We start from the raw sequence: 8,068 nt of genomic DNA, 5'->3' as shown, positions 1-8,068 counted from the left end.
GTGTGGTGGAGCAGCTGAACAAAGAGTACAAATCAAATAAAGAAACAAATAAACAAATAAATCTCCACACGTCTGCTTTGTGATGAACTTCGAACAAAACTAGGGAAATCTCTGATATCAGGAGTGAAATGAATCTGAGACTGCCCCATGTTCCTACCATGTTGCTACCTTGAGCTGTAGTGCAGGACAGATTGTTCCATTGCTCACAGAAGAGTACTCTTCTCCCAGAGAGACTCAGTATCAGGTGGAAGTCATTAAAGGGACCTTAAAAATAACTGCCTGCAAGTGGACAATCAATTGGTTTTAAATGAGAAAACTGAGTTTTCCTCTGATAAGTCTAATATACATTACTACTATTCTTTCTCTTTGTGCAGGACCGCTTCACAGAAATAACAGATGTCCAACAGCAGCTCAGTCACTGAGTTCCTGCTCCTGGCATTTGCAGACACGCGCGAGCTGCAGCTCCTGCACTTTGCGCTCTTCCTGGGCATCTACCTGGTTGCACTCCTGAGCAACGGCCTCATCCTCAGCGCCGTAGCCTGCCACCACCACCTCCACACCCCCATGTACTTCTTCCTCCTCAACCTCGCCCTCCTCGACCTGGGCTGCATCTCCACCACTCTGCCCAAAGCCATGGCCAATGCCCTCTGGGACACCAGGGTCATCACCTATGAAGCATGTGCTGCCCAACTCTTTCTCTTTGCTTTCATTGTAGTAGCTGAGTATTGCCTTCTCACAGTCATGGCCTATGACCGCTACGTTGCCATCTGCAAGCCCCTGCACTACGGGAGCCTCCTGGGCAGCAGAGCTTGTGCCCAGATGGCAGCAGCTGCCTGGGGCAGTGGCTTTCTCAATGCTGTCCTGCACACGGCCAACACATTTTCCCTGCCCCTCTGTTGAGGCAATGCTGTGGACCAGTTCTTCTGTGAAATCCCCCACATCCTCAAGCTCTCCTGCTCAGGTGCCTACCTCAGGGAAGTTGGGGCACTTGTGTTTAGTTTTTCTTCAGCCTTTGGTTGTTTTGTTTTCATTGTGGTGTCCTATGTGCAGATCTTCAGGACAGTGCTGAGGATGTCCTCTGAGCAGGGCCGTCACAAAGCCTTTTCCACGTCCCTCCCTCACCTGGCCGTGGTCTCTCTGTTTGTCAGCACTGCCATGTTTGCCTACCTGAAGCCTCCCTCCATCTCTTACCCATACCTGGACCTGGTGGTAGCATTTCTATACTCGGTGGTGCCTCCAGTATTGAATCCTCTCATCTACAGTATGAGGAACCAGGATCTCAAGGAAGCCCTGTGGAGATTGATGACTTAATGTGTTTCAAGAGAATAAGTGCTCAGTCTGCTTCTGCAGATGAGTGTTAATGTCATTTATTATAGGAACAGCCTATATTCTGTTTCTTTGTGTTTGTGTGTGTGCATTTTATTAATGGATTTCCTTAGTTTTAGAACGGTTAATGTTACCCACTAAAATGATATTGGTCATCCGAACTCCACTTCGGTATGTATTTTTCGAGTCTAGCTCAGCAACTGTACACAAAGAGCCTGTCTGTCTGTGTACTTCAGGAAGCAGCTTGCATTGCCTGGTCTGACGTGCTTCCTCTGAGACCTGGTCTGGCTCTGCAGGGGCGGTGAAGAGGCAGTGCCTGTGTGCAGGGGTGCAGAGGAAAAGAGTTCCATCCCAGCAGCACGGCCAGGGAACACCAGCGCTTGGGACATGCAGAGCTGCTCTGTTGCCACTGCTGTCCTGTCCTGCTGAGCCCTGCTGGTGGGCTCAGGCCCGGCTGCTCCTTCAGCTTGGTGCCAGTGCTGCTGTGGGGCTGTGCTGGGACTGCAGGCAGGGACAGGCAGTGGGCAAGGCAGTGGCACAGCTGGCCTCCACTGCAGCACTTCCCTCCTAAGGGGGGATCTCCTCCGAGGTGGCCTGAGAAGAGCTCAAGTGCTTGATCTGGTGTGAGCAGGCAGAGGAGAGCTCTGCAGCCCCAGGGCACACAGCAGCCTCAGCAAAGGAGCCTGGCGAGTGATTCCTTGCAGCCCTGGGGCAATGGCAGTGACACCATGAGCTGGGTCTGCCTCCCCGCCTACCCAGCACGGCCCTGCAGAGTGCCCCCGTGCCCTGGGCACCACAGCCCCCTCGCTCTGCAGAGCAGCACCACCAGCTGGGGCTGGGGCTGGGGCTGGGGCTGGAGCTGTGAGGGTGCTTCCCATGAGTGTCTGCTAGGCCAGCTTCAGGCTTCTGGACTTGAGTGTGATCTTCACTGTGCACAAGGAGCTGAGAGACCGCCACGAGGAATGGGGCTGGAACATTGCCTGCAAGGTTCCTCCTGCCCTAGCACCACACAGGACTGGCACGGAACTGGCTCCTGTGTGTCAGAGAGGCTGGGAGCCCAGCAGGTGTGCCATGAGCTTGGAGGATCACAACCAGATCATTTCTACCTGGGCAGGTCCTGGCCAAAAAAGGGGGTGTTTTGTAGGTGTGGTATTACAAGCTCAGTGGTGCATCAGAAGCACTAAGTCCAGCAGGAAGGGACTAGCTGTTAAATGGCCTGTGAGTTGAGCTCTTTCTGAAGTAGCTGACAGGTCACCCTTGACTCCTGGCTGGGATCTGTGCCTTTAGGCTCACATCTGCCAGTGTCCATGCTAGGGCAGCAGAAGGCACTTGCTGTGCATGTAGTTTCTGAGATCGGCTCTTTCTAAGTACCTGGTAGGCCCCATAGTGGAAGAGGTCTTGGATAGGGGTTGTCACGTCAGAGGTGTCAGCTTTTGCCTGAAGTCATCCTTCAGGGCTGCTTTCAGTTTTCGACACAGAGGGGGCCACTGCGTCCAAGAGGCTTGGGGCGATCTGAACCATGCACGAGGGTTTGGAAAAAGATAGCCTGGGTGCACAGAAGCCATTCCATACCTAAAAGTTGGAAGCAGGAAACAAAATTTTGGGGTGGTACAAGAACTCTTGGGCACATTGTGCAGGGTTCACCTACAGCCTTTGAGTTATTTTCCATCCTGACTTAGGTGCCACATCAGTCTGAAGGAAGGAGTAGCCAACAGATATGAGACAGATACCCTCACAGAATCACAGAATCACACAGAATTTCTAGGTTGGAAGAGACCTCAAGATCATCGAGTCCAACCTCTGACCTAACTCTAACAGTCCCCACTAAACCATATCCCTAAGCTCTACATCTAAACATCTTTTGAAGACTTCCAGGGATGGTGACTCCACCACCTCCCTGGGCAGCCCGTTCCAATGCCTCACAACCCTTTCAGTAAAGAAGTTCTTCCTAACATCCAACCTAAAACTCCACTGGCACAACTTAAGCCCATTCCCCCTCGTCCTGTCACCCGGCACGTGGGAGAACAGACCAACCCCCACCTCGCTACAGCCTCCTTTAAGGTATCTGTAGAGAGCGATAAGGTCACCCCTGAACCTCCTCTTCTCCAGGCTGAACAAGTCCAGCTCCCTCAGCCGCTCCTCGTAGGACTTGTTCTCCAGGCCCCTCACCAGATTCATCGCCCTTCTTTGGACCCGCTCAAGCACCTTGATGTCCTTCTTGTAGCGAGGGGCCCAAAACTGAACACAGTACTCGAGGTGAGGCCTCACCAGAGCCGAGTACAGGGGGACGATCACCTCCCTAGCCCTGCTGGTCACACTGTTTCTGATACAAGCCAGGATGCCGTTGGCCTTCTTGGCCACCTGAGCACACTGCTGGCTCATATTCAGCCGACTATCAACCATCACTCCCAGGTCCTTCTCTGCCTGGCAGCTCTCCAACCACTCCTCTCCCAGCCTGTAGCTCTGCTTGGGGTTATTGCGCCCCAGGTGCAGGACCCGGCACTTGGCCTTGTTGAACTTCATACAGTTGACCTCAGCCCATCGGTGCAGCCTATCCAGATCCTCCTGCAGAGCCTTCCTACCCTCGAGCAGATCGACACACGCACCTAGCTTGGTGTCATCTGCAAACTTACTGAGGGTGCACTCAATGCCCTCGTCCAGATCATTGATGAAGATATTAAAGAGGACCGGCCCCAGCACCGAGCCCTGGGGGACGCCACTAGTGACTGGCCTCCAACTGGACTTGACTCCATTTACCACAACTCTTTGGGCCCGGCTGTCCAGCCAGTTTCTAACCCAAAGAAGCATGCGCCAGTCCAAGTCAAGAGCAGCCAGTTTCTTGAGGAGAATGCTGTGGGAGACGGTGTCAAAAGCCTTGCTGAAGTCAAGGTAGACCACATCCACAGCCTTTCCCTCGTCCACCCAGCGCGTCACTTTGTCATAGAAGGAGATCAGGTTCGTCAAGCAGGACCTGCCTTCCATAAACCCATGCTGACTGGGCCTGATCGCCTGCTTGCCCTGCAAGTGCCGCATGATGACTCTCAAGAGGATCTGCTCCATGAGCTTCCCTGGTACTGAGGTCAAACTGACCGGCCTGTAGTTCCCCGGCCCTGCTCTCCGGCCCTTCTTATAGATGGGCGTCACATTTACTAGCCGCCAGTCAACTGGGACCTCCCCCGATAGCCAGGACTGCTGATAAATGATGGATAGGGGTTTGGCCAGCTCCTCTGCCAGTTCTCTCAGTACCCTTGGGTGGATCCCATCTGGCCCCATCGACTTGTGCACATCCAAGTGCCGTAGCAGGTCACCAAACAGTTCTTTGTGGATGGTGAGGGCCACATCCTGCTCCCCATCCCCTTCCACCAGCTCAGGGTACTGGGTACCCAGAGAACAACCGGTATTGCCGCTAAAGACTGAGGCAAAGAAGGCATTGAGCACCTCCGCCTTTTCCTCATCTCTTGTAACTAAGTTTCCCCCCACATCCAGTAAAGGATGGAGATTCTCCTTAGTCCTCCTTTTTGTGTTGATGTATTTATAAAAACGTTTTTTTTTGTTATCTTTAACGGCAGTAGCCAGATTGAGCTCCAGATGAGCTTTGGCCTTCCTAATTTTGTCCCCGCACAGCCTCGCTACATCCTTATAGTCCTCCCTAGTGGCCTGCCCGCTTTTCCAAAGATTATAAACCCTCTTTTTTCTCCTAAGCTCAAGCCACAGTTCTCTGTTGAGCCAGACTGGTCTTCTTCCCCGCTGGCTCGTCTTTGGGCACATGGGAACAGACCGCTCCTGCGCCATTAGGATTTCCCTCTTGAAGAGCGCCCAGCCTTCCTGGACCCCTCTGCCCTTCAGAACCGCCTCCCAAGGAACTCCACCAATTAGTGTCCTGAGCAGCCCAAAGTCAGCCCTCCGAAAGTCCAATACAGCGGTTTTACTGGTCCCCTTCCTGGCCTCGCCAAGAATAGTGAACTCCACCATTTCGTGGTCACTCTGCCCAAGACAGCTCCCGACAATCACATCCTCCACCAGTCCTTCTCTGTTTGTGAAGAGAAGGTCTAGCGGGGCACCACCCCTGGTAGGTTCACTAAGCAGCTGCGTCAGGAAGCTGTCTTCCACGCTCTCCAGAAACCTAGACTGCTTTCTCTGGGCTGTGTTGTGCTTCCAGGATATGTCAGGGAAGTTGAAGTCCCCCACGAGTACAAGCGCTGAAGATTTTGCAACTTCTGTCAGCTGCCTGTAGAACTCCTCATCCGTCTCCCCATCCTGGTTCGGCGGTCTATAGCAGACCCTGACCAGGACACTAGCCTTGTTGTCCCTGCCGATCCTAACCCAAAGGGACTCAACCTTGTCGTTCCCAGCCTCGAGTTCTACAACATCGAAAGACTCTCTAATATAGAGAGCCACACCGCCACCCCTTCTGTGCTGCCTGTCCCTTCTGAAGAGCTTATAGCCAGGCATTGCAGCACTCCAGTCATGAGACTGCTCCCACCATGTCTCCATGATGGCAACCAAGTCATAGCCTGCCGGCTGCACAATGGCTTCCAGCTCCTCCTGTTTGTTACCCATGCTGCGTGCATTGGTGTAGATGCACTTCAGCTGGGCCTTTACCTTATCCTCCGGCCTTGCCATTGTTCCCCCTGGCACAGCCCCAACAATCCTTGCTTCAGCCCCATCCCCCTTCTTACCTAGTTTAAAGCCCTATCAATGAGCCCCGCCAGCTCCTGGCCAAGGATCCTTTTTCCCCTAAAGGATAGGGACCCGTCTACGGCCATCAGACCAGGTGCTGAGTAAACTGCCCCGTGGTCAAAAAACCCAAGATTTCTGCATTGGCACCAGCCCCGGAGCCACGTGTTTAACAGGTGGGCTTTCCGTGTCCTCTCCGTACCCCTCCCTGTCAAAGTAGGGATGGACGAAAACACTACCTGCACTCCCGCTCCGTCCACTAACTGTCCCAGCCCCCTAAAGTCTCTTTTGATTGCCTTCAGGCTTCTGTCTGCAATGTTGTCACTGCCCGCCTGGACTATCAGAAGAGGATAATAATCAGAGGGGCGAACCAGCTTGGGAAGCTTCCTGGCAACGTCCCTGACCCTAGCCCCAGGGAGGCAGCAGACTTCCCTTCGGGTAGGGTCAGGCCGACAAATAGGGCCCTCTGTTCCCCTAAGGACAGAGTCTCCCACAACAATCACCCTCCTGTCTTTCTTGGTGGAGGCAGTCCTGAGGCATGGAGTCGACCTCCTCTCCTTAGGCATCCTCCTGGGAACACTTGCTACCTCTTCCTCAGTTGCTGGTCTATCAAGCTCCAGGGCCTCAAACCTGTTGCGTAAGGGCACCTGGGAAGGTGGGGCCGGAAGGGGAGGGCATCGCCTGCCATGTCGAGCAGGGACCTGTTTCCATTCCTCCTCAACTCCCAGATCCCCTCCCTCTGCCCGAAGGCGACAGGGCAGGGGGTCCACCCCCATTTGGGGTGTCTCACCTTGATACCTCTCCTTGAGGCCCTGCAGGGAGTTACTCCACAAGTCTATCTCCTGCTCACACTCCCTGATGGCCCTCAACCTCTCTACCTCCTCCTTGAGCTCCGCCACCATGCGGATCAGGTCATCTACCTGCTCGCACCTCACGCATGCAGTGTCTCTGCCTCCCGCTGATGGCAGCAGCAGGCTCAGACACTCCTTGCATCCGGTGACCTGAACTGCTGCATTCTTTAATGGGTAGTCATAGAATCATAGAATCATAGAATATCCTGAGTTGGAAGGGACCCTTAAGGATCATCAAGTCCAACTCTTGACACCACACAGGTCTACCCAAAAGTTCAGACCATGTGACTAAGTGCACAGTCCAATCTCTTCTTATATTCAGGCAGGCTCGGTGCAGTGACCACTTCCCTGGGGAGCCTGTTCCAGTGTGCAACCACCCTCTCTGTGAAGAACCCCCTCCTGATGTCAAGCCTAAATTTCCCCTGCCTCAGCTTAACCCCGTTCCCGCGGGTCCTGTCACTGGCGTTAATGGAGAAAAGGTCTCCTGCCTCTCGACACCCCCTTACGAGGAAGTTGTAGACTGCGATGAGGTCTCCCCTCAGCCTCCTCTTCTCCAGGCTGAACAGGCCCAGTGCCCTCAGCCGTTCCTCGTATGTCTTCCCCTCCAGGCCTTTCACCATCTTCGTAGCCCTCCTCTGGACACTCTCCAACAGTTTCATGTCCTTTTTATACTGTGGTGCCCAGAACTGCACACAGTACTTGAGGTGAGGCTGCACCAGCGCAGAGTAGAGCAGGACAATCACCTCCCTTGACCTACTAGCGATGCCGTGCTTGATGCACGCCAGGACACGGTTGGCCCTCCTGGCTGCCAGGGCACACTGCTGGCTCATATTCAACTTGCTGTCTACCACCACCCCCAGATCCCTCTCTTCTAAAATTTGTTGCTTTCAAATCCTTAGTTGGACGGGAGCCATTTGCAAAATGGGGCAAGCTGATGTGTCCTGCCTCAGCCATTTGAAGCATGCTACACTTGAGTTTTTCAGCCTGAGTTTGCTAAAGATGACCCAAGAACATTAACGGATGTTCACGTGTCTATTAGGAATAAGGGAGAGTATCTCAGGTTTCCAATGGCCATTTCAAATCTAGGTCAGTACCAGGAACCCACTGAAGAAGAGGTTTGTCTTTGAAGGGGTGTTCCTGTGCTGGGCTGGGCTGCAGTTGCAGGGACAAAGAGCACTGCTGGCAGTGGAGGTGCCCTGGGAACTCCACCTGGT

The 8,068-nt window shown here is 53.7% G+C and overlaps 1 pseudogene; it reads left to right on the top strand.

The window, feature by feature from the left end:
* The first annotated feature begins 396 nt into the window (after nucleotides 1-396).
* Nucleotides 397-1,311, top strand: LOC137846852 (olfactory receptor 14C36-like; annotated as a pseudogene).
* Nucleotides 1,312-8,068: the final 6,757 nt, after the last annotated feature.

This window comes from Anas acuta, chromosome W (genome assembly GCF_963932015.1).
Source record: "Anas acuta chromosome W, bAnaAcu1.1, whole genome shotgun sequence".
Classification (NCBI taxonomy): Eukaryota; Metazoa; Chordata; class Aves; order Anseriformes; family Anatidae; genus Anas; species Anas acuta.
Note: the sequence above shows the minus strand (reverse complement) of the source record. Positions and strands in the feature narration are given on the sequence as shown.